This window comes from Pelodiscus sinensis, chromosome 1, assembly GCF_049634645.1.
Source record: "Pelodiscus sinensis isolate JC-2024 chromosome 1, ASM4963464v1, whole genome shotgun sequence".
NCBI lineage: Eukaryota > Metazoa > Chordata > Testudines > Trionychidae > Pelodiscus > Pelodiscus sinensis.
The window spans coordinates 274,021,742-274,048,331 of NC_134711.1; the positions used below are offsets into that span (position 1 = coordinate 274,021,742).

Here is a 26,590-nt window from a genome sequence, read left to right on the forward strand (position 1 = left end):
TTTGGAATCTACCTGTGCAGGGTTAGTATTGTGCTTTGAAAAGTTCAAAATGTTGATCTAGGGCAATGACTGGGCTATTTATATGTATGTCTCCAAACTGGGATATGTGATTGCTAGATCAATACATGCTGTGCTTCTTTAGTACTTGATCCAGTTCATTTAATCTATTGAGATTAACAAATAAAAAGATTCCCATTGACTTCAGGGGACACTGAATTTAGGTTCTTAATACATAACTTTAAAGGAAGGGATGATGTGGCATTTGGTAGAGTGGTTCAGCAATCAGCAACTTCACCTTCATAGAAACTGCTTGGGAGTCACCTATTGGAATCGAAATGAACAAGCACACAAAGAAGGCAGAAGACAGGTTTGCTTATCTCTCATAACTGTTCTTCTTCAAGATGTGTTGCTCATGTACATTCCAAATTCCATCTGCCTTCTGTCAGACTTACATATGCCACCAAGAAAACGCCTATCCAGGGGCTCCACATTCAACATACGGGTACCGCTAGGGAAAAACCTCCCAACAATCGTGCATGCAGCACACACACAGCTGTTGGAATGGACATGAGCAACACATCTTGAAGAACAGTTACAAGAGGTAGGTAACTGGTTTTTTTTTTTTTTAACGCTCTTGAAATATCTGTGGACTTCTCTAATTCCCCAATTTTGTCGCTCTTGCTAGAGCTTCTTTCAGGTAGTCAATAATTTGGGCACCATATTTCCACAAATCTTCGCTCTCATCTTGAATGTACAGTAGTACCAGGTCAATTTAGTGAAATAAAATATTTTCTCCTTGTTCCAAGATGCCTTTGCTACTGCAGCCTCAGTTTATGTTGCCCTTTCTTCCTGTCATATGGTACTGCAAACTCACACCTAATTCACTGTCCACTGTCATTTGAAATTCTGTTTCAGCATTACTATTGTTACATTTTCTCTTTTCCATTGATTACTTTTTCCAAATATCGGTTTGTAGTTTTTCTTCATTCTAATTTCTCTATATCTGTTGCTGTTTTTATCCCTTGCTAATTCAGCATCTTCTGCATATTTCATTAAATGTTCCACTGTACTTGAAAGCAGGTGGCATTCCCACCTGTTTTCTTCTCAATATTGGCAATTCCTAGGCATTTCCTTGTAGAACTTTTTTTCTGTCCTGCTTCCTCTGTCTCAGAGAGACATTCCAGTGTCTTAACTAGCCTAGCTGGATATAAATGTTCACCTGCTTGTGTGATCTTTTACATATCCTGATGCTTCCTTATTCCTTTATTTGAGTAATCAGCAAAGATCACAATCTAGTACTTACCTTGTAAGCAATTTTGGACAGGTGTTGTGCATTTGTAGAGTAACTTTAGTGTCTACTTTCTGTGTAAAATTGTGACCAGTGTTTTCTGTAAGCTGGCACTTGTGCAACTTCTCAGGAGAGATTAGCAGAGTATCTACTGCGAGGTTCTCAATTTCTACTGATGGTGCATATTTATACATGTCCCAGTGCACATAAAATTATTTTGTATATGGATGGAAAAAATCCACACGTGGATGGAAAAAAATTAAAGAGAACATTGATTGTGACCTGTTGTGGAAATCCCCCAAGTGTTATATGTTTGGACAGATTCAGAAAAATTTCCATCTGAAAACAAAACTTTTTATATAAATATTTTAAACAAAATGTTGAATTTTCAATGTTTGGGGAGGAAAAGTAAGAGTCCTTTGTTGTATTAGGAGCTGCACCCTTCTCCACCTCCTCTCCCACCTTAGTACTCTCCTAATTCTGATTCCACTTCCATTGGAACCTTGTGAATTGGGGACAGCCGACACCTGAATAATCTAACATCATTTTCTGACCTGCTCCAGTCTGGGTGCTTGCATGCGTACTTGCTTCCAGAACAATAAATTAAATTCAATATAGAATATTACGGATTTCCAATGCTTTTAAATATAGTACTTTCTGTTAAGGCTTATTTTTGCAATAATGCCCTTTGGTCATCGAACCATGTTGCTATCTCAAGAACACACAGGTTTTCTTCATAGCTCAGTTCAGGGATGAAATAGTGAACAAAACAGACTTCAGAGTGTATGCTATTGTTATTGTACCTTTAAAGAATGAAAGACATAGCAAATGAACTCTTTTCAGATGGAGAACATGTGTCTGTTTCACAGTAAGAGAATAATTTTGTACATGGGTAAAGGAGCATTCTTGTCATGTTGTCTCATGGGTTTTTTCCATTTTAAAACAAGTTGAAACAAGGTCAGACATTCTACAGAGTGTCAGGATAGCACAATGCATTCATTTTCCCTATATAGCCAAAACTGAAATCAAAGCAGAGTTACTGTTGAGCAATGATAAATTTAAAAAGCTATATATAAAGGATAATTGGAAAACAAATAAAGGCTTTATATTTTTATACAAGAAAAGAAGCTTAATTTCTTGTCACAGCGTATGTTAAATAATACGTCTAACATCTGTCTTTTTTAGCCAATGCCTTTTGGGTCCAAATCCTGCCCTCTATTTTTACTTATGTCTGCAATTAAAAATGCCTGCTCTTGGCCCTTGAACAGACAATTAAAATAAGCCAAATGTATAGGATAAAAGCCTCAAATGCAGCAACTTCCATCCACACTAGCTCTGACCTAAAAAATACAGATGGTATAGTTTATCAGAACTTTCTAGGACTCCATTCTTTGCTTGAGAGCAACAGTTCTCTTCTCCCCCTACCCCAACCTCTATTCTGGATAAGAGAAGAACTGGCCTTCTGGGGGAGGTGCCAATCATATTTTAGGCTGAGAAGAAAGTTCTCTTCTCTATGGTTATGTCTACTCTACAGTGTTCTTTTAAAATTTCCTATTTCAATACGTTATTTTGAAATAGCTTATTTTGAAATAACGCATCTACCCACCGAATGCATTTCGAAATAGCTTTTTGCTATTTTGAAATAGCGTGTCCACACTAATAGGATGCTGAATCACATTTAAGGCCAGCTGGAACCAGTTCTGGCAGGACATCAGGTCCGGAGTTACCTTGTGTGGCTGCTACCTGAGGCTATCTGAGACCTGTGCTTAAAGGGACTCCCCCCCCTCCCCCCGGACAGCCGCTTCTAAGGTTTCCTTGCTTGATTGCATACCTCGATGAGGGACAGCAAAGCATTTTTGTTTCTGCTTGCTCTGATTGCCCTCACTTGGGACACCACAGCACTCTGTAACATGGAGCCAGAGCTGCCCCTGGGCACTCTGGTGCTTCTCTTGGACACGTTGCTGCGAGCCTGGCTGTAATTTCTGCAGGCTGCCATCTGGGAGGTCCATCAGGGGGCTGTCAGTATCCAGGAAGCTCTATGGGAGAGCTTCCACCCTGACGAGCACTAAGAGCCTCCCTGGTCTGCCCCATTGGGGGCCTGTGCCTCATTCCTCCTTCATGTCTTTCCACTTCTATTCCTTTCCTGAGGTAAATTAAAATACACGTATTTTCATGAACACAAACTCTCTTTATTTAACAAAATTGGGGGGAGAGGGGAATGAAACTGGTGAGACTAGGGAAAGGAGGTGGGAGAGGAGAAGAGAGAGGGTGGGAGAGGGAAACCTGGGAGGAGGGAGTTGGAAAGGGGAAGCAAGGGGAAGAATGTGGAGGGGAAGCTCAGAGCTCAGGGTTGGGGGTCTTGCCGGACTAACTTGATTTTCATGAAAACCTGCTCCTGGGTTCGCCTGTGGCCTTTGGTGGCTGGGCTGGCAGCTAACCTGCCATAGACGGCTGCATTCCTCCATCTAGTGTGGAGATCATGGACGTTGGGGGCATCCCCCACAATCCTGAATAAGGTCCATGATCTCCACGTTGGACCAGGAAGGGGCCCGCCATCTCCGGGCCGTGGCAGGCTCCTGGGAGCTGGCAGACTGCTCTTGGGGAGCGGTGGTGGGCTGGCTGCCAGTGGCTTGCTGGCTCATGTTTTGGGGCCACTGGGTCAGGGGCAGTGACTACTGGGTCTGGGCTGGCAGGCTTGGAGCTGGCAAAGGCACTGTGGCCAGAGTCAACCCCTTTAAGGGCTCTGGGGAGTGGGGAGCAGGGAGGGAGAAGAGTGTTCTTTGTTGAGGCTGGAGTGTCCACCAGGGCACCCTGGGAAGGCTGGAGGCCCCCTATTTTGAATCAAGTGTCTACACAGCACTTATTTCAAAATAGCTATTTTGAATTTGGCGTTACTCCTCGTGGAATGAGGTTTACCAAAATCAAAATAAGCACGCTGCTATTTCGAATTAATTTTGAAATAGCGGTTTGGCTGTGTACATGCCAGTAAAGTTATTTCGAAATAACAGCTGTTATTTTGAAATAACTTTGCTGTGTAGACATACCCTATCAGACTGGCCCTTTCTCTCTACAGGTACAGCAGGATTACTCTCTTTCTCTGCCTCCCATGTCTTCAATCCTTGTATCAGAGGAGGTAGAAGTTATCAGAGTGTGATAAGTGGTGCTGGAACCAAATTATGGATTTGAAGGAAGAATGGTGGAGTGTGTGTGTGTGTGTGTGTGTGTGTGTGTGTGTGTGTGTGTGTGTGTGTGTGTGTGTATAGAAGGGGTTGTACACTCCTAGCTGGTATGGATTACAGATGGGAGCTTGACCAGTACTGAATGAGTCATTGGCAGATGTGTTAAATTAATGAAGATGCTTTCTGATCATATCTGAGAATATAGAGTTTTTAGCATGATCCCATAAGGCAGAGGTGGGGTGCGCCAGAGTTAGCCACTAGACACTGCAAGATGCTTTGATTATCTGAGCATCTGCAGGCATGGGTGCCTAGAGCTCCCAGTGGCTGTGTTTGTCCATTCCCATCCAATGGGAGCTGTAGGAAGCAGAGACCTACATCATACCACTTCCTGCAGCTCCCATTGGGAGCTGCAAGTATCTGTACTGCTAACGCTTAGGTTAGCAAACCATCTCACAGCCACTAATGGCTAATCCTGATGAACCATGTGCAACCAGCATGCCAGAGGCTCCCTACCTCTGCCTTAAGGTATGAGAAAGTGCTTGTGTTACATTTTGGAGTAGTGTAAACATCTCCCTCATCCCATCCACCATAAATTTATCTGTGGTGCAAATCTCCCTGTATAGGCCTAGTCTCAATACAGCATTTACAGTCTCAAGGCAGCAGTTGCAGGTCCTGGATTGAGCTGCAGGGTGGAACTTCTGTGTTTAGGAGATAGTTTGCTTCTATTCCACTTCTTAGATGCTGTACCCAAAGCATTAATTTAAATTTGGCATAATGTCCTTAGGAGGTTCAAGTTTAAAAAATAAAAAAAGCAATTTAGACATATTTAATTATATTCCTTGTGCATGTGTCTATTTATAACTGAAAAACTACTGTTTGCCAAACAGGAAATAACCTTTTTGATCTGGACATACACATTTCCTTTTAATCCTCTCAAGCTAAATTGTAAAAATGTTGGTTAGATTTTAAATATCAGAGTTAGTCTGTAGAACTAAACATATAAAGTTTTAAAAAGCTCAAACTGTGAATATTTCTTCAGTTAAAAAATACATTGGCTGCATTCACTTTTTGTGAATGTGGAATCCCTTTGATTTTTATTGCTTTTTTTAATTTTCACTTAATTACTATAGCAGATAAATGTTTCTGCAGGAAAAGAGGAAAAAGAACGGGAAGTGACAGCAGAATTTGAAACATGAATGTCAAAAAATTAACACTCAGATCATGTGTTCTTCTGTGCAGCACATCCAACATAAAGAGAGGAAATTCCTCTCCTGGCTCAGCAATGCTGGGATTCCAAGAGATAGTTTTTATAGCAATCTGCTTCCAGCCAATTTTGTCCCACACTTTCCCTTGTATTTGTATGACCAGAGCAATACTTGCTTCCTATCCCTTCTGCACTAGATCTACCCACAAAGTAGCAAAAAGAACTAAATATAGTCACTTTTGTTTCTCTGCCAGTGCTGATAGTTTCTTTTCCTTATGTAATTGTAGAGTTTCATGAAGAGATTTAGACTGTATAAAGTTATTCTCTGTGGATGACCTAACTGAAGCAATTAATGTGGGTATATTATCACAGTTTAGTAAACGGGGCCCACAGTTTCCATACTATATTCCAAGGCCAGAGTGATAGAAGTTATTTAGGAAAAGTCATGGACATTTCTTCTTGACAAGCATGCACAAAATTAAGGGACATGCAGGCTAAATAGATAATGACATGGTTGAACTAGGGGTTAATTTACAATTAGAGGAGCTTTATTATCTGCTTTTTAAAAAAAATAAATTTCTGTAGAAAGACAGATTTTGCCTTAGTGGCATCTTTGTTTTGTCAGGTAATGACAATGGCTCTGATAAAAGGTTTTGCAGATGCTCATGAGAGAACACAGGGGAAAACTTAATTAGCATCTAAAAGGGAGGGATTCATCTGTAAGGTGACAAATTGATAAAAAAACCTGTAACTTCACTAAAAGTCAGAACTAACTAGTTTGTGATGGTTAGACAATGTACTACAGCACCAGGATTGTGGGAGTGTACATATGCTGTGTGAGAAGCAATGTGGTTCAGCAGCTAACAGGCTGGATTGAAACTCAGGTGATCTGGGTTTTATTCTCATTTATGCTAGTCTAGCAAATTTTTGTATCATTTTCCTTCCCCACCATTTGTCTTGACTTCTATAATTTGACTGCAAGCTCTTTGGGGGAGTGCGCACAGAGCATGGGATCAGCTGTGCGGCACTGCCCTTTCGAAATGCTGCTGTGGTGTTTCAAAGCAGCAGCACTGAATAGAGCCGGGGATTAGCTGCAGACTCTCTAGCTGACCCCACACTCTGTGCGGCATTTCTGCAGAACCCGGAGTCAGCTGGGGAGTTCCCAGCTAATCCTGGGCTCTGTGTAGCCTGATGCTTTGAAATGCTGTGCAGAGTCCAGGATCAGCTGGGGAGTCCATGGAACCTGGGGTCAGATGGGGATTCCCCAGATGACTCTGGGTTCTGTGTGGCATTTCCACGGAATCCGGAATCAGCTGTGACTCCCCAGCTGATCTTGAGCTCCATGTGTGGCAGCATTTCTAAGTGTGGAAATGCCACATGGAGCCCTGGATCAGCTGGGAAGCCCCCAGCTGATTGCAGGTTCTGTGGAAATGCTACAGGGAGCTCTTGTACATTTCTGGGGCTCTTGTATATTTCAAAGGATGAATTAGGAAGTGCCGATCCACTAGGAAATTCCATTGATTACTCGACTAGTAAATTAATCAATATTGAACATCCTTAGTATGTATCGCCTTGTTGTTTTGTTCTTCAAAGACATCCTTGTTAGAACTGAAAGCACACCAACCTGCTTTCTTTCTTTGCAAGTGTTCACCTTCCGGATCATGGTGAATGTTAATTTCTTGCCCAAATAGATGTAATACTCAAATTGTTTTAGCACTATCCTAATAATAATCTCATTCCAATTCAGGACTGCATTTTCTGAAAGACAAAAATCTGTATTACAGAACCAGTCATTTTGTAGGACAAGATCCACATCTGAAATAGGATTCGTCTCACACAACCATCAGAATGAAAATACCATTTTTTGTCATCCTCCAATCATGTATTGTAGTAGATCTACTGGAGACTTGAAGTCAAATTGAACTCTGTTTCTCCTATATGATACAGTAATGGCTGCACTGAAATCAGTGGAAGTGTCCTGGGTTTAAACTCATGCATCTGACAGAATTTGCCCCTTGGAGGACATATGTTTCTCTAAATAAAATCATTGCCATCTTAAAGCCATTAATACTGTAGTGCTATGTCTACACTACACCTTTTTTCGGAAAAAGGTAAACAAAATGTGCTCCACATTTTGCATATCTTTTTCCAAATTTTTTTTTAAAAGGCTTTTCCGAACTTTGGCCTGTCTACACTGGGCCAAATTCTGTAAAATCCCTTTCTTTCGGAAGATCCCTTCAGGGACAGGGCTTTCAAAAGAGCACTTTTGCTCTTCCTAAACAAACAAACAAAAAAGTGGAAGAGCAAACACATTCCCTGGATACGGCAGAGTTTTTCCAGGATACCAGAAGTATCCTGGAAAAATCTCGCAGTCTAGATGTACCCTGAGTGAAGATGCCATAGACACACTGTTCTTTCCGTATCATATATATATTAAAATGATAGACATTCCATCAATTAACAGACAATACAATAGTAAAGGCTCTATACTTATAAACCTCCTCTAAACCAGTGTTTCTTAAACTGCGTTCCGTGGCACACTGGTGTGCCGTGAGGCAGTCGGAGGCATGCTGCAGAGAAAAACAGTGCTTTAAATGCACCCTGGTTTTCATAGACCAAGGACAAAGTTTACCAAAAAGCGTCCATTGCTCCCCTTCCTTCTTTTTGAATTCCCAAGCCCTATTTTGCAGTTTTGAAATACCAATCTCCAATTTTAAAAATGTTGTTATTCTCCTCTATTGCTGTGTGAAAGCCCCAAACAAACAATGGGGAAGAAAGAGCATTTGTGTCCCTAGTAGATTATCAGTGGTATCTACAGTATTATTTTCCGAATTGTCAAGTCACTGAATTAGGGAAAAACATACATGGTTGCATTCCATTCATAGATCTTTGATTTGACATTCCTCAGAAATGTGTTTAGTGGTGAGAGACAGTGCTCCTGAGTTCTATTTGTAGTTATGCTAATGATTTTCTATGTGGGGCTCTGAGAAAGTTCCTTACCTGTGCTCTAGCCCCATTAGCCTGCATACAATAACTGAGATGGCATCAAAGGCTGTAAAAGTACAAGAACTATTGACGTTAAAAGGCTGCCTCTTGAGGACCCCAACAGGTGTCATGACTGGGGTCATGCTGGAGCAGTCCTATAGCACCTCAGAGATTCTAAGGAATGCCACAGCTCAGAGGGCAGCCCAAAGAGACTGCTGTACTAGAGACAAACTCTTAATGCAGTTTAATGGAGCAGCCCAGGACTGACAGGGCCCAAAGATGCCCTAAAAGCCTCTATAGACCAGTCCCCTATCTGCAAATCTCTCCAACCATTTTTGGTGTAGTTTAAAAAATGTTATTGTCTTTGTTGCTGCTGTATGAAGACCTACACACATGGGGGAGACTGATTGACTGGATACATAGTAGAAACAGCCAAATGTGATTGTGTACAAAGTGAGGCCAAATGCACACAGTGGGCAATCAAAAATTCTAATCTCTTAAAGTAACACCTAAGATTACTATCACCTATACAGTCACGTAAAAAAACCTCACAGAAGTACACTTTGTAAATATATAGTGTTTAGTGTCCATGGGCCTATTTCTCTTTTCCACTCCAATCCTTCACCTTGTTCTGTCAGCACAAAAGAAGGCAGCAATCAATGGCTTTTTCTAACTGAATTTCTCTCATCCCCCATGGCTTCAGTTAAATGGGTCCAATCAGAGTTTCTTAATGTTGTAGATTCTGGGGCAGTGGGGGATACAGAAGAACATTACTGATTCCAGTTTTTGAGTATTTTCTTCTCAGCAGTGTTGTTGCTGAATGGATTTGAACCTGGAACTCACAGAACTTAGTGAGGGAGCTTCTACAGCTTGAGCTATAAAGACAGCTAGTGCTCAGCTCAGGCTGTAGAGCTCCCCTCTTCTTATTGCTCACTGTAAGTGGTCTAAGTGCCACTATGTGGGACAGTGAACTACACCCAGTTGGTGTGTGGGTTACACTAACTGAACACCCCCCTTTTTGTCGTCCCCCCCATGTCATTGCTCTTTCTATCATGATCATTTTCACTTCCTTCTGTAAAAAAAAAATGAACTGGAAATACAATTTTCAATTATTAGATTTCTTACAAAAGTGAAAATATTATTTTTGGTGGTTGTTTCTTCCTTTTGGGATTTTATCTGAGAAAAATACTAATTTTGTAGAAACTGCATTTATTTGAGCTCTGCAGTAAATCATCAGTGTAGTCTGGTACTTTACACAAAGAAAACAACATTAAGAAATGCCTAGTCTTCTTGGCCCTTATCAGTTTTGCCTAAAGCTACGTTACTGTCTGTCACGTACTGTGTAAGATATCAGGTTCTGCCTTAACTACAATGCTGGTATGTTCTGTAATAGAGGGCATGACCACTTAACAAAACAGAGAGAATTATTTAATCTCTTCTTTTATGTAAAATCACACATTTAGTTCATAAATAAATCTCTATGAATGAACCAGTCGGGATCTATTTCCAATAGGTGTATGAGGTGTCCTGAGTGAATGAATATGCTCTTTTTATGAGGGAAGAATTGAACAAATTGTTTTTAATAAAAATGTATAATAAACCATTTAAAATCATAACAAACAGCTGTGTAACATTACTTAATCGCTTGGCTTCTCAAATATGTGAAGTCACACATCCTTTGTATAAAGCCAATAGACCCTGGTCATCAGGAGGTGGGACTGAATGTGGCACATTAGAGGCTACAGCCATGTGCCTCTACCGCATGAGCTAAAAGCCAAATGGCCTCTTAGCTAAGCTCTATTACAGAACATACCAGCATTGCAGTTAAGGCAGAACCTGATATCTTACACAGTATATGACAGACAGTAATGTTGCCTTTACTCTCCCATCTCAGTGCCTCAAGGTTACATACTTCCTTCAGCTGCGGAAGCACATGCTGAGCTTCAGTCATCTACCATCAGCTCATCCTAGACAAGCTCCCATTTGTAAAGCTGACAGACCCTAGTCATCAGCAGGTGGGATTAAACCCAAGACCTTAAGGGCTAAAGCCATGTACCTCTAGCATATGAACTAAAATCCAAATACCTGTTAACTAAGGTTGTAAAACAAACTTCATTCTCTCTTCCAAATGGTCTCAGTGCCTATGGGTAAGATTTGAAAAAGGGAATTACAATAAAAATAACTTAGTATGGAATCCATCCTGACAATCCAAGAAATACTAGCACAACCCAACAAAATGGCAAGCTTACTACAGTATATTGTGCTGTCACATGGTTGTGTCACAATAGGACACTTACATCATCTCAAATCCAGTAAGTAAATTGTGTAAGTAAAGCAGTTGTGTGTGCATTTATGATCTCATTTAGGTAGTGATTCAGTAGACAGTGCCCTTCCAGATGAATTAGTATTAAATGTTTGCTCTATAAAAGTGTTGGAAAAGGGACATGTTACTACTGGTAGTGTCTCATGGAGAATCGGACATACTTTGTGTTCTAACAACTTGATTTCATGAAAGATTATGTTGACTTTGGTATCTTGACCATAATCCTTTTGATTACTCAATTTTACCCAGAAGTTTCAAATTGGAGGAAATATTCAGCCTAATTTGTCCTTTACTATTAATGTGTCCAGCTTCAGTATTCTGTTGAACAGTTGCATATACTATGCAGTAGTAGGTAAAATATATCACCTGAAGATGCTATACTGTAGAGGAAATAAAATCAAGGTAAGATATTCTTTTAAACTCTTAGGCAAACAGAGATCTCCCTTCTGAATGACAGGTACTGGGATTTCTGTTATGGCAAAAAGGAGCTACCAGACTTCTCAATTTTTAAAATTACTGTCTTTGTGAAGCTCTTGATGGAGCTCTAGAAGCCATAATCCACCTAGTATCACATAAAATAATATGGTTATATGTGGAATATAAGCATCTTCCTCAAAAGAGTCAGTGACAATAATTATCAATGAGTTTCTTGATTTCTTACCTAATTTAATAATTGACTTGTATATTGAAAAGTTTCGGAGGGGTAGCCATGTTAGTCTGTAACTGAAAAAAGTTAAAAAAAATAGTGAATAGTCCTGCAGCACCTTATACTAAAAAAATATGTGGATGGTACCACTGAAGCTTATGATACCATCTACATTGCTTGTTTGTGTCTAAGGTACCACAGGACTATTCACTGTTTTTAAGTTTAAATGACGGCCACAAAGGGAAACTGAGGAAATACACTGTGGAAGTGCACTCAAAGCAGAAGGTTAGAGAGAATGTATTATTCCTTTACTTATGAATTTCTGCTAATGTCAAAGAACAAAAAAAATCTCAAACAGCTCTTGAATGATGGCAGAATCCTGGAATTGAATTATAGCCTTCAACTAGGTATTTGTACATACAACATTATTTTGTAACCCACTTTAGTGAACATACTGTAAGAGTTTATCAAGCCATAACTACAGAAAGTTTACCCTGTAAGTAACATGAAAATGACTACATCTGGTTTATGTAGAATTATGATAAATGATCTACAATAATAATGAATATCTGTGACTGAGGCAGAAGGATTACTGTATTCATTATGTTGCAGTATTCATACAATGCATGTTTACCATTATATTCAATAAAGGATTACTTAGCATAAGGAATGGATTTTTCTTTTTGCATGTGGTTTCATAGTATTGTACAGCACTGAGAGCAGTGGGGCCCTGGTCAATGTCTGAGGAGCCTAGGTGCTATGGTAGTACAAGTAATAAGTAAGTATTGGATAGGCCATGTCTACATGTATAACACAGCAGCGGTTATCACTGCAATATTTGTAATGAAGAAGCTCTATGCTAACAGGAGCCCTCCTATCAGCATAAAAAGCTAACTCTGTGAGTGGCATAAGCTGTGTTGACTGGAGAAGCACTTCTGCCGACATAGAACTGTGCACATTAGTGCTTGTATCAGTGTCATTTATGTCATGTAGAGGGATGGATTACTTACACCCCCATGCAACGTAAGGTTGCTGACATAAGTGATCATGTAGACATAGCCATAATTTTAAATGGTGTAGCTGTCATACTTAATTAAATCAAAATTCTGGCTGGACCAGGGAATCTTCTTTCTGTTATAATGGTTGTACAAAGGAAACAAGGTTATGTCTACACTGCACCGCTATTTTGAAATAAACTATTCCGGAATAGTTATTCTGAATTAGCTTATTTTGAAATAGCACATCTACACTGCAGGGAAGGCTCAAAATTAGTCCGAGGCAGGCTTTCCTAATGTAGACGTGCTATCTCGACTTAGAGCCCTAGAAGGCACTAGGGAAGAATAATAGAATGTCCCTGGTGAGGGGCTATTTTGAAATAGCAGCAGTGAAGCATCCACACACACCCTATCTTGAAATAGCTATTTTGGAATAAACTAAAGGTTTCTAAAGGTAGCCCTCCTGCAGCAAAAATACTTCAGGACCAGACTTCAAAGAGAAACTGCTGAGCTACGGTGATAGAAATGTAGCCGTGTTAGTCTGGTGTAGCTGAAACAAAATACAGGACTATGTAGCACTTTGAAGACTAACAAGATGGTTTATTAGATGATGAGCTTTCGTGGGTCAGACCCACTTCCTCAGATCAAGTAGTGGAAGAAAATAGTCGCAACCATATATACCAAAGGATACAATTAAAAAAAAAAGTGAACGCCTATGAAAAGGACAAATCACATTTCAGAACAGAAGGAGGATGCAGGGGGGGGGGGGAGAGCTGGAGGAAGGTAAATGTCTGTGAGCTAATGGTATTAGAGGTGATAATTGGGGAAGCTATCTTTGTAATGGGTAAGATAGTTAGTGTCTTTGTTGAGACCAACACGTAGAGTGTCGAATTTTAGCATGAATGACAGTTCAGAGGATTCCCTTTCAAGTGCAGATTTAAAAGTCTTCTGGAGCAGGATGCAGGTAATTAAGTCGTTGAGACGGTGTCCTTTCTGGTTGAAATGACAAGAAACTGTTTTTTCTTTGTGATCCTGTCTAATATCTGTTTTGTGGTCATTGATCCTTTGGTGAAGTGTCTGAAGGATATATGTCTGGTATATATGGTTGTGGCTATTTTCTTCCACTATTTGATCTGAGGAAGTGGGTCTGGCCCACGAAAGCTCATTATCTAATAAACCATCTTGTTAGTCTTTAAAGTGCTACATAGTCCTGTATTTTGTTTCTGCTGAGCTACAGTTCATCTTCAAGTCTGACACAATCAACTCAGGATTAAACAAAGACTGTTAATGGCTCGCTAACTACAAAAGCAGCTTCTCCTCTCTTCGAATTCACACCTCCAGATCAGCTACTAGAAGTGGACCTCATCCTCCCTGATTGGATCCACCTCGTCATCTCCAGCCTGATTCTGGCCTGCATATATATACCCGCCTCTGGAAATTTCCACTACATGCATCTGACGAAGTGGGTCTTTGCCCACGAAAGCTTATGCTCCAACACTTCAGTTAGTCTATAAGGTGCCACAGGACTCCTCGCCGCTTTGGAATTAACATTATTCCTCATAGGATGAGGGTTACAGATTTTGGAATAAGCCTTCGGTTATTTCGAAATTATTTCAAAATAACAAAATGGCTGTGTAGATACTCACATTGTTATTTCGAAATAACACTAATTATCTCAAATTAATGGTGCAGTGTTGATGCACCCCAAGTTTGTTTGCAAGTCTTATCTTCACAAATGGCTTGTTTATTCCTTGTTAAATTTAAAAATAATGACAGCAGATCTCATTCTCTACACAAATATTTAAATGAACAGAGAAAAGTTCCAGGGTTTTTAAGCTACTATATGAATTGTCTCCCTTTCCTATTTTTTTGGAACTCAATATCACTGTTTCTTGAAAGAAATTTATCATAGTAGCTCTGGGAGGGAATAGGTTAAAATAACCTCTATTGAATAGGACAAAAAGACTTAGCATGCTGCTGTGCTATATAGTCCGTCTATTCTGCCAAATTATTTTTGATGAGCTTCTTAGAAGTTGTTGCTTTTATCTCCGTGACTTAGAGTGGGATTGTCTGTAATTATGTTCTAAGTAGCAGTGCAAGAGTAAGGGAAGAAGAAGGAAAAAAGACATAGGTCTTTTATAGGACCTTTTGTAGGCTTCTGTCTCATTATGTTAACAATCTGCCAAGAGAATGGTGTCAGATTTGGAGAGCAAACTAGATTGATTTACTTTTCAGGCCCTTCTACCCAACCTAATTATTGCATTACAAATGGTGATTCTTTCACCCTTTTGAAGGAGCACTTTGATTAGTTTCTGCCGTGCAGGTGCCAGGGCCTGATACGGTAAGTGCATGTCAACTAGTTTCTTTCATCACATAGTCAAACTGTATAAAATAGTCATTGCATTGGAGGAAATAATACGCTATTTTACACAGTTTAAAAGAGCTTCAAACTGATAAGGTTGAGACAGTTATGGGTGTTATCCTCCCCCTTTTTAATGCCCACTCTGGTTGCACCAGTAAATGTAGGAATGATAGGTATATGTAAAATGAAAATAAAATTGCTGTGGTCCTGTAGTCTGTCATCATTGAATTTTGTTTAAAATTCAGGTCAGATTTCCCCCCCCCCCCTTCTTTCTTAGTTAAGGTTGAACGGTTCTAATTGCAAATTGTGATGTAGTTCCAATATCGCTGGCACACTTATCAGCAGATGTGTTTAGTGATTTGACTTGTGAATTATTTTGGAACTAAACAATAGTAGAGTGATTTTTCTTTTGGTCTGGTTAAAGATTTATTTATAAACAGCCTTTTTAGAGACTTCCAGTTGACTAGACAAAAACAGAATCACACATCAGAATAGAGAAACAGTAAGGCCAGACTGATCCTATACTTGTGTTAGATCCTTCATAAGGAAGAAAGACTCAAGAGTAAAGTGCTTGGTCCCAGTACCAGTGAAATCAGTGTGAGGCTGCTCATTAAATCAGAGTGGTCCAAGAAAAGTATCTAGGAGAAAAATAAAGATAGCCTGAATATGCAGTGAGAATTAAAAGACAAATTTCTTCATGGCAGGATCTATTAAATTGTAGAATACTCTGCCAAGGGACATAGTGGCCGTCTCATTGCTTAAATTGCTTAAAATGAACTAGACAAAGAGCTGGAGAATCTACTATAGGGAAATCCTGAATTTACAGATCAGAAAAATGAAGTATGTCTCTTCCATTCTGACTTCTGAGATTCTATGAACACAGCAAACACTTTATCCCGATTAATTCATGAACTTTCTCACATACTGTGGCCCTGATCCTGTACCGTCTTGCACCTTTTGTAGTCATTTACACTTGTGCTGATAAGTGTAAAATGGATGTAACATGTTTCCAGATGAGAATAGTAGCATTTTACATCCACTTTGCACTCAATTGGTGTAGGTGTAAATGATTACACAGAGTGTAAGGTAGTAAAGAAATGAAGCCTGCTGTTTAGAATATCTGTGAATAAGCAGAAGGCATAAATTTATGTTTTATACTCTAACTTGTAATTAACATCAAACATCCTTTCAGGAAGAAACAATAACTGTTTTTTTATCTTTGCATTAAAAAAATAATAAAGAAAATGCATATGGCAACTATATTGGTTAGCCAGAAAAACAAAGTCTGTTCACTTGATATAAAAGAAGGCTGATCTGTTACTATGTATTATGGTTGTCACATCTGCTTGGGCTGTTCTTGTCACATCAGGAAATACTACTTCATATATGTAATATAGGTTGTATCTGTAACAATTTAACTACAGTAGAACCTCAGATTTATGAACACCAGAGTTACAAACTGACCGGTCAATCATGCACTTAGTTTGGAACTGGAAATTTGCAACCAAACAGTAGCAAAGTTAGGGGAAAAAAGGTAATATAGTACGTAGTATCTTAAACATGAACTAATAAAAAAGAAGGCAGCATTTTTCTTCTGCATAGTAAAGTTTTAAAGTTTCAAATCAATTTTCAGTTGTAAACTTTTGAAAGATCAACCATCATGTTTTGTTCAGAATTACGAACTTCCATTCCTCAAGAGTGCATAACTCTGAGGTTCTACTGTAAGCCGTTTCAATGATCGAGTGGATGCCATGATTTTAGAACAGATGGACATTTTCCTTCACAATTTTTGGAGGGGATTCTTCTAACAAAATGGAACTTAAAAGAAAGTTCTTGTTGATTCCTTCCCCAAAAAACTATTCTGAAAACCTTCAAACTAAATTTTTTTTTCTTTTTATTGTCAAAAAACTCCCCACTTTTGTTTTGTCATAGGACAAGGAATCCTTTCCTGATAAGTTCTCTGGGTTTCCCACTGAGTCGCTGCTAACCAAATGCTGCTGGCTGTTGTAAGAATGTTGTCTTTTTTGAGTGAGATACAAACCTGAGGCTGTGATTGCTTGTTGTCACTAAAGATACCGTATTTCTATTCACTAGCATGTGAGTTAATTTTAGCTTCCTGTTTGAAAGCTGAATTGAGTTCTGCCTTTCTAAATTCTTCCTGCAACTTCATTTTAGTTTTCATGTCTTGACCTAGGTTGCTCTTTAGCGTTGAGTGTTATTAAACAATAGGTCTCCATCTCTAGTTTCTGTGATTTTTTTTGTGTACTTTGTTGAAGATGATGCATACTCCCCTTCCATCACACTCTGAATGTATGTCTGAATGTGTGAATATAGTAGGCACAGATTTATTTCTCAGTTCTCTGGCTTGGAATGAATGTAGTTTAATTATCAGAAAACTACATTTCTGAAATCTTAAACAGTTGCGTACTGAATGTAAATCTAAAGCTCATTAGTTGAGTAAAATTTGCTGATTGTTCCTTTTTGTCTTTTTAATCTTTCCATTTTAGTCTGTGGCTATCCACAAAGCCTACAGGACATCACCTAGATTAGATCTCTGACTACAAATTGTGCTCTTTCAATATTGATAACATTTTTCAAGCATGCTACACATTCTCTCTCATTTTAATGGGATACATGCAAAGCAAAGCAAAAGGGTGAAATCCTGGCTCCATTGAAACCTATAGCAAAACATCTATTGATTTCAGTGTAGCCAGATTTTCCCCAGTATATTCATATGTGGGAATTTTACTATTGATTTCGGTGAGCTCTTTGTCTCTGTTTTGCATTTGTCTCTTTAAAATGAGAGGATGAGACTAATTTTTCCATGTGGAGCTGATGCAACTAATCTTTCTCACTTGAAATGAATCCTTAGTCCACAATTAAAGTTCTATATAAATTAGAGACAATGAAACCTCAGTGTTATGAGCACTAGAATTAAGACCTGACTGGTCAACCACACACCTCATTTGGAACTGAAGTAAGCAATCAGGCAGCAACAGAGTCAGAAAAAAAAGGTGAATACAGCATTATGTTAAACCTAAACATTAAAAAAAAGTTGAAAGGAAAGTTTAAAAATATTGACAAGGGAAGGACACTGTTTCTGTACGTGTTTCATTTAAATTAACATGGTTAAAAGAAGCACTTTTTATTTGCATAGGAAAGCTGTATTGTTATTTTTCAGTTGTAAATTTTGAAAGACAATCATTTTTTGTTCAGAGTTGCAAATATTTCAGAACTATGAACAATGTCCCGTTGCAAGAAGTTTGTAACTCTGAGCTTCTACTCAACTAATCTGTGTAAGGCGGCAAGAATTTAGCTCAGTATCTAGATATTATAGCAGTCCTTTATCCAATAAAAATCCCTCTCCACCTGTATTCAAAATGTTGTGTATACTTCGGTACTCTCTATAGAAAGCTATGCTCCAGTCTTTTTACTCAACTCTCCTGGTCATAAGTGCTCAATGTCCCAGTGCCTAACTGATTGAGGAGTCTAGATGTATAGATATATAAATCTCCTTCATCAATTAGATGATGTGCTGCTAAACCCACCAATACCAAAATACATTTTAAAATCTGGGCCCATAGTTTTTTGTTCTCATTCAGACTGTGTCAGAACTTTTCTTAAATCTCAATAACTTCTCATTCTTTATAGAAAAGTTCTGCTGCTTCTTTTCGCCAATCACAATCCTGTCTACTCTTGTTTGCCCGTATCTTTTCCTGTATTTCTTCCTGCTTTGTACCTTGTGCAAACCTTTCTGCTAGCTATTGAATCCTCTTCCACTCCTTTTTGTGCTCAATATCCAGAGTGTCACCAACTCATGTAGATTTTTCTTGTTCAGCATTTAAAAAAAAAGGTCTTTCCCTTTTTCTCTACAGCTAGAATCTCTTTACCTGGCCTTTACTTATAATTGACCTCACTTCTTTCTCTACACTTGTTTACTTTGTTTTCCTAACATGTGGGATCTCACCACTCTCATGCTTTCCATCCACCCAATTTGTCTCCAGAGCATCTTTCATGCTTCATCTTTGTAGGTACAACTCTGTGTTGACTCCTTGTATAATACTGTACAGTTAACTTAATGTCCCTGGTTTAATCTTCTGCTGTTGTAAACCAGTATGCATTCAGATCAATTCTCAAGTAGAAGGAACTTCCTGAATATTATTAAAAGTGATTGGGTGACAGAGGTCTCCTTGAGACTGTTTTTTGATGGACTGGTCATATTATTGAGCCCAACTATTTGCTCTTTGAGGCACTCATCACCTTGTCCTGCTGAACCAAAAGCTCCGGACTTCATGGGCCAGGCGCACTGAACTGTGCCTGTGGGATCCTGGTTAATCGGTTAAACTTAACATTTAACCAGTTAACTTTTTAAACAGGATTTAACATCCTTAATTCATTTAGACACTATAAAAATTAGTAACTATAAAGGCCAAAGTTTTTCTGAGTAACACACCACACGATCCCAGTGACCTCACTCTTTGGCTTCATGTGTAGAGTTAAATATGCTTTAATGGCCTCGTAGTAAACAAACCAAATTTCTTCTCTCAGGGCTTGTTTACACTATGGAGAAGATCAACCATCCGGAGGTCGATCTTCTAGCATTTGATTTAGAGGGTCTAGTGTAGACCCCCAACGTCGATTGGTGAGGGCATCCTCTGCCTTCATCACGTACTCCTCATTCAGTAAGGAGTTAGGGAAGCCGACAGAAGTGTGTGCATTTTGCATAGTTGGATGGTGTGCCTTAAGCTGATCTCCTTGGTCTCATATAGACCAGGCCTTACTTATACTGGAATAAATTCAGACTAAATGAGAGCAAGATCTGCACTGTTGATGAGTTAAATACAAAGTAACAACTTAATCCCTGTTTAATCAGCTTAATCAGTTCCAAACTTAAAGTTGCAATAACTTATTTTTCTTCACTCATTTGTTCACATTGGAACATGAGGAATACTGACATTGTGGCAATATAATGTTGTACTTGCAACTTTTTAATTACCACATACCTTTCTCTTTCTGTATCATGCATCACGTGATGGTGTATGTGCCATCACTCTTACCTTGTATAATTGTGTTCTGAAAGCTTAATTTGAATTGTCAAAAGGAAGGTCGACTTAGTCTCCTCCGCTAGTAAATATAACAGGGGAGCTTCTCTTTGTTGCTCAGGCAACAGTTCTTAGAAATTTCAAGTGTAAAATAAACTGTGGTGCTTCAGCAGCCACCCAGCAAAGTGATAGGTCTACTGCTGTGGAAAGTGGCAAAGGAGTACAGTGAAGTGAAATCATGTTATATCTTTGCTCAGACCTGCTGATGGGGGCGGGGGTGGGGTAAAGAAGCAAAGAAGGCAACTGTCTTGGAGCTCAGTAATTCAAAAGGGTCTGGGGCTTCCCGCCACCACTAGGGTCCTGTAAGTAATTGCCTGGGCAATGTGCAGTGCATTCCCGGCAGCACTATGGGTTGGAGGGGCACACCATGGCTCAGGCAGTGCTGAGTGCTGGATGCTCCAGCCCCTTCTAGAAGAATGGAGCTTGTTCTCCCCCCTCATCCCCCCACAGGAGCCTGTCAGCCCCCTTTCTCTGCTAATCAAAGTCTTGTAGAATTGTTGTGTGTTTCTATTTCCTTGGTAGATAATCTGGAAATTTAATCTACCTTTACTAATTAGTGTGTTTACAGGCATTTCTTACTTTTGAGTCATTGTTTCTTTCCTTCCAAGAGTGCAGTTGAAAAGAATTGACAGCAATGCCCCTTTAAAAGAGGGGAGAGATTCTATAATGCTGCGTTCCCAACCCAGGCTTTTCTCAAGTGACTAGAACTGTTTTGTCAACAGCTCCACCTGCAGCCCATGGGCAGCCTGTGTGGCTCACATTCTCATCCTGGTGTGTACTCTCAGAACACAGTTGTCTGTTAAAATTAGATTTGAAAGGCAACACCTTAGAACACCTTTTTTTGCGGTTGAAATTTTTGGCAGTGTCAGGTTTTATATGATTTTTAAGAGTATAGCCGTAGGCTTTGTCAATGGAAACTTGCTGAGAAAGAACAGGGGAAAATGAGGAAGAAGCTGTCATGTTGCTAAAGGCCTGCAATCAGGCATAATAAACTCTTCAGTCAGCTATTTAAACAAATACACCGCAAATTTAATTCATCTCTGATTTTTTTCTTGGAGAAAATTGATTTATCTGCGGTTTTTTTTTTTTTTTTTTTTTTTTTTTTTTAAAAAGGTAGATATTAATAACGAAGGCAGTTTCTGAGTTGTCGTGTACTTGGTACTGTCTCCCTTGTGATTTGAGAATGAGAGCAGTGCAGATTTGTCTGCCAAAGTTATTTGAATAATCTGTGTGCCCAGCAGTAGCATTGTCAGTAGTGTTTCTCTAGCAAAAGGGTGAGTAAGGGGCAGGGATTTGAGCTGCTTGTGTCCATTTATAGTGGGGGTCTGAGGTTTTGTAACACTAGAGGGCTGTGTAAGTCTTTTCTTATAACCTGTAGTGAAGATAGCTTTGTTAGTTTTTTCCCTAATTTAAAAGAAAGTGGGGGGAATGCGGGGGATGGTGTTCTAAACCAACCCTGAACCTTTTTTTATAGAACTGAGTTCTGGTAATTTAAAGGAGTGTTTCATCTGTTGTTTTCACCATGCCTGCGTACCCCTCTGTATTTACTTACACAGATAGGTTATGTAGTGTTGGACCTTCCTTGTCCAGCACCCTTTGGACCTGACCTGTCTCAAAGGAGGCCATTTGCCAGAAATGGTGAGGTCCCCTAGAATGGTCTCCCAGCATGCTCCCCCTCCCTGAAATTGGCTCCACTCTGACCCCACTGTCACTGGGCTCAAGCCTGCAAGGCTTGGACTTGGGCTCAGTCCTGCTGGGGCTCCCCAGAACTGAACTTCCCAGGCTCCACAGCTCTGCTTCTCCCTCCCCTCTCCACTGACTGGGAATCCCTGGACACGAGGCTTGCTGGTTGCCCTGCTTTTGCCACTCATTGGTCCCGCTGCTGCTTCACCCAGCCAGGACTCCCCATGGATGGAGCTCCTCAGCCTCTACAACCCAGTTTCTCCCCCACCTGACCAGGGTTCCCCAGGGACGTGGTTCACACTCCCTAGTGCTGAGGTTTTCTGATCCAGCAACATCTGCGGTCCTTCCGAACCACCAATGTTTCCAAACCAGAGAATTCTTGATTTCAGAGGTTCAAGCTGTATCTTCTAAAAGTCAACAAATATGAGTCACTTTGGTTAGACCATGGTGTGAATTGTAATGTCAAAGAGCCCCCTCACAGTACTGCCTGCCAGCAGCTCCCTCTTTCTTATGTCAAGAGAGCTCTTGCTTAACTGCTTCCGAAGATCTCAACACATGGAAAGAGTCAGTCTCTCAGGTAGGCAAGTCCCAAGATATTTATAGAATTATAGGTCAAAAACAACACTTAAACTCCACCTGGAAAACTCCAGGCAGCTAATGTAAAATCTGGAGAGCAGGTGTTTCACGCTTACAAAACCACACACAGCTTAACAAGTGAGCTGCTACTTCCTAAACTTGATTGTTTCCTGTTTTAGGTGTGTGCCATATAAATCTTGAACAGACATTGGCATTAGTGATGTTGGCAAGTGGCAAATAATGATGACATTGCTTTGCCAGTTGGATTTATAAGTGCATTAAAACAGAGGGGCCTTTTGTATTATTTAGTTTGGGGAATTCAGGGATTCTGATCTCATTTGTCAGGAGCAAAAAGGATGGAAGAAAGAGAGTCCACCTCTCTCATATAATTTTCCATTTCTCCAGGTGCCATAGAAGTCTATACCAGACATCATCATCCTGGAAACCATGAGATCAGTTCTATTCTATCTTTCTCATTCCCTCTCCTAGGAACTCATCAGTCACACTGTCTTGAAAACCTTGGATGGGCAGGGGGACAATCAGAGGCACAAGGCGTCTACAGGGTCTCCTTATCAATATGCAGAGCTCTTAGGAATCTTGATGGAGCTATAAGTGTAATTTATTAATCTTTATTTTTGTGGTTTAAATTTAGTGCTAAATTAATGTGGAGACAAAATCTTATACTCCTAAGAGAAAAAATCTGGCAGAAACTGCAAGTTCAAACTCGGTGAGTTAAAATCTCCATAGGTCTCTGTATGTAAACTAGTAAGTATATGATCATTGACTTCTGATCTCTGAAAATACTCTTCACTTTAAAAAACATTTGAACACAGAATTCTACAGACACTTTGCTTGAAGGGATTTTGTTTATTTTTATTTGCCCCAAGAATTGTATGGAGTACTGTATCAGTGTGCCTAAAATATCCACTGAAAACGACATATTTTATAGCACCTTTCAAATGCTGTATGAACTGAATTATCTCAGGTATTACTCATAGGCTGTGTCTACATTGGCCTGTCTACACTGGCTGCGAGTATTTGCACAAGAACACTGACGTTGTAATGTACAAAATCAGTGCTTCTTGCGCAAATACTCTGACGCTCCTGCTCAGGGATAAGCCCTATTGTGGAAGTATTCTTGCACAAGAGGCCAGCATAGACAGGCAATGTTAATTTCTTGCACAAGAAAGCCTGATGGCTAAAATGGCCATTGGAGCTTTCTTGCACAAGAGAGCGTCTACACTGGCACGGATGCTTTTGCGCAAAAGCACATGCCAGTGTAGGCACTCTCTTGCGCAGATACTTTTAACGGAAAAACTCTTCCGTTAAAAGTATTTGCGCTAAATCATGCCAGTGTAGACATTCTCTCAGGGAGAATGTGGCAGTTCTATAGTGACCTATATCAACATCACACAACAGTATAAAGCAGGGAGTGAAGAGTACTGTATTCAACTGAAAATGTTTAAGACATGCATTCCCCTTGTTAACTTTGACTACACATCTTATTGTGACTATAACCAAATGGATTTCATTTTACATTAAGGGAGAAAAGCAAAGCCTTCCTTTGTACATCCACTGTGAAAATACAGTGCAGGTAGAATTGTTGTAAACTATTGCTGTGATGTATTCATTACAAGAGAAGAAAACTATAGGTAATCTGGCTGGGAAGAGGGGAAAAGAATGCAAACACAGAATCAGATTCAACAACTTGTTTTTTTAGCTGTCAGGTAAGATAACATGGAGTGTGGAGTAAACACTATAAAATGGAACACCAAAAGGAGCTTCCTTTCTAATAAACCAAACACACACACACACACAAAACAAGTGGAAAATGTGACACAAGCTCCTGCTATTATCACAACTAAGGGGAAACAAAATAGGATGTCAAAGTAGTCTGAAAAATAGCAACTTTATCTCTTGGAGAACGTAGGTCATGTTTGCAATCTATATGTTTTGTTCTGTAACTGCACATTATATATGATATTATATTAGAGGAAAATTTATAGAGAACTAGAAACAGGTCATTTTTTCTTTAATTGATGTTTATAAACTCATTTTCTGTAATGAAAATATTTTTGCTTAGAATCCTACAGAGCAGAGGTAAACCTACCATCAATTGACCATTCCAGATGATGTCTTTGAGCTGTTTGCAACATGAGTATATTACTGGCATGTCCTTAAAGAGAAAAAGATATTGAGAAAAAGAGAATGATACCACAGTTATTTAATTTATATAATTGATTTAGCTGACTCTAAAACAGGATTCCCAGAATTTAATATGAGTAGCATGAAAAAGCTGCATCAAATAGCTTCTTATTTGATTACACAAATAAAGTGAGAGTTGAACTTTCAAACTGAAAAGAAAACTACCCAAGAGGACTTCTGTAATGCACAAATGGAATTGTGAAGGAATTGGTTTTTAAGCCTAGATTATTTAATATTTTTATCAATGACCTGGAAGAAAACATACTGATTAAGTTTTCAGATGACACAAAGATTGAGACTATTGTTAATAACAAGGAGGACAGGTTACGGATACAGAGCTGTCTAGCTTGCTTGGTAAGTAGCATATTAGCAAAAAATAAATTTCAGTATGGCCAAATGTAAATGTATACATCTAGTAACAAAGAGTATGTCTACACTTGCTCCCTAGTTCGAACTAGGGATGAAAATGTAGGTGACCGAAATTGCTAATGAAGTAGGGATTTAAATATCCTGTGCTTCATTAGCATGATCTCTCCGGCGCGTTACTCTGCTCAACAGCTGTTTTTGAAAGTGAAAGTGCACGCTGGGACGCGTTAGTTTGAACCAAACCCCTTGAGGAGTAACATTAGTTCAAACCAAGGGGTTTGGTTCAAACTAACGCATCCCGTTGTGTACTTTCACTTTCGAAAACAGCTGTTGAGCAGAGTAATGTGCCGGCGAGAGCATGCTAATGAAGTGCAGGCTATTTAAATCCCCGTTTCATTAGCAATTTTGGTCACCTACCTTTGCAACCCTAGATCGAACTAGGGAGCAAGTGTAGACGTACCCAAACAGTGTAAGCCATACTTACATCTTGGGAAGCCATGAATCTGGAAAATGACTTGGGGGTCATGGAGGATAATCAGCTGAAATGAGCTTTCAGTGTAGTACTGTGGTTAAAAGTACTAATGTGATCCTTTGGTGTATAAATAGGGGAATGTTGAGTAGTAGTATACACATTTATATTATGTCTTTGTTAGAGATAACCACTGCTGGAATACTCTCACTTCTTTTCACAATTCAAGCAGAACGTTGTAAAAATTTGGGAGAGTTCAGAAAATACCAATGAAGATTAAAAAATATGCCTTGTAGTGAGAGAGTCAGAGGCCTGGAGCATCACAGTGCTTAAGATGTAGTGACCTAGAAAATGACTGTAATGCACAAAACCTGAAATTAAGTGCTTTGACTCCCAGTACGAGGAATATAAATTTACAAAACAATTATGGTAGGCAGGGAGCCCCTAAGCAAAGGCATCGGAACTTGAGGTACAAGGGATTATGCAGCACCCCATGTTTTAGGCAGAGCACTGACTGACAGCCCTGTACCTGGGATTCAGTGACTGGCCCTGTGACTTTTCCCTAGATGCTGGCCTCATATCTGGGGTTCCACATCCCATGCCCCACTTCTATCCCTCTATCTTGGGCTGTGGATCCGGGGCCCTATACCTGGGGCTCTGCTCCCAAATTCCAATGCCAAAAGTTACAGTTCTGCTGATGATCCAGCTCTGGTGGGGTATGGAGAGTGCAGACAGGAGTAAGGGGGAGGGGCATGAGGTAAAAAATAACACCCTTCCTGTTAAGTATTCTAACACCACTGCTTATGAGTTAACCTAGGGGAGATGCCAACCAGAAGGTTATGTGCTAAGCCTGACCTCTTGAGATAGGTGCCTAAATGTTGGTTGCAGGGAGGACTTTATGTCTCTTATGCCTGGTCTACACTAGACCAAGTAGGTCTGCTTAAGGTACACCATCCAGATACACAAAATGCATAGTTGGATTGAGCTTACCTTAAGCTGAGCTACTACAGCATCTACACTGTGGGAGGCTGACGGGAGCACACGCTCCCTTTGGCTTCCCTTCTTCCTCACAGATGAGGAGCACAGGACACTGGTGGGGTCTTCCCTCAGCATTTGATTTGGGGGTTTCCCCTAGACCCACTAAATCAAATGCCAGAAGATCGACATCCGGAGGGTCGATCTTCTCTGTAGTGTAGAGAAGCCCCTA

At 39.8% G+C, this 26,590-nt stretch overlaps 1 protein-coding gene and 1 long non-coding RNA gene across 5 annotated transcripts in view; one reads left to right on the forward strand and one right to left on the reverse strand.

The window, feature by feature from the left end:
• The window catches only part of PCDH9 (protocadherin 9), a 963,669-nt gene that overhangs the window by 539,466 nt on the left and 397,613 nt on the right, over positions 1 to 26,590 (forward strand). The gene's annotated exons all lie outside the window — the stretch shown is intronic.
• On the reverse strand, positions 2,169 to 10,883 carry LOC142827101 (uncharacterized). Its single transcript, XR_012901519.1, has 3 exons — positions 10,742 to 10,883; positions 7,296 to 7,429; positions 2,169 to 2,293 (listed from the first exon to the last, which is right to left on the reverse strand). It is a non-coding gene; the product is annotated as an uncharacterized LOC142827101 (long non-coding RNA).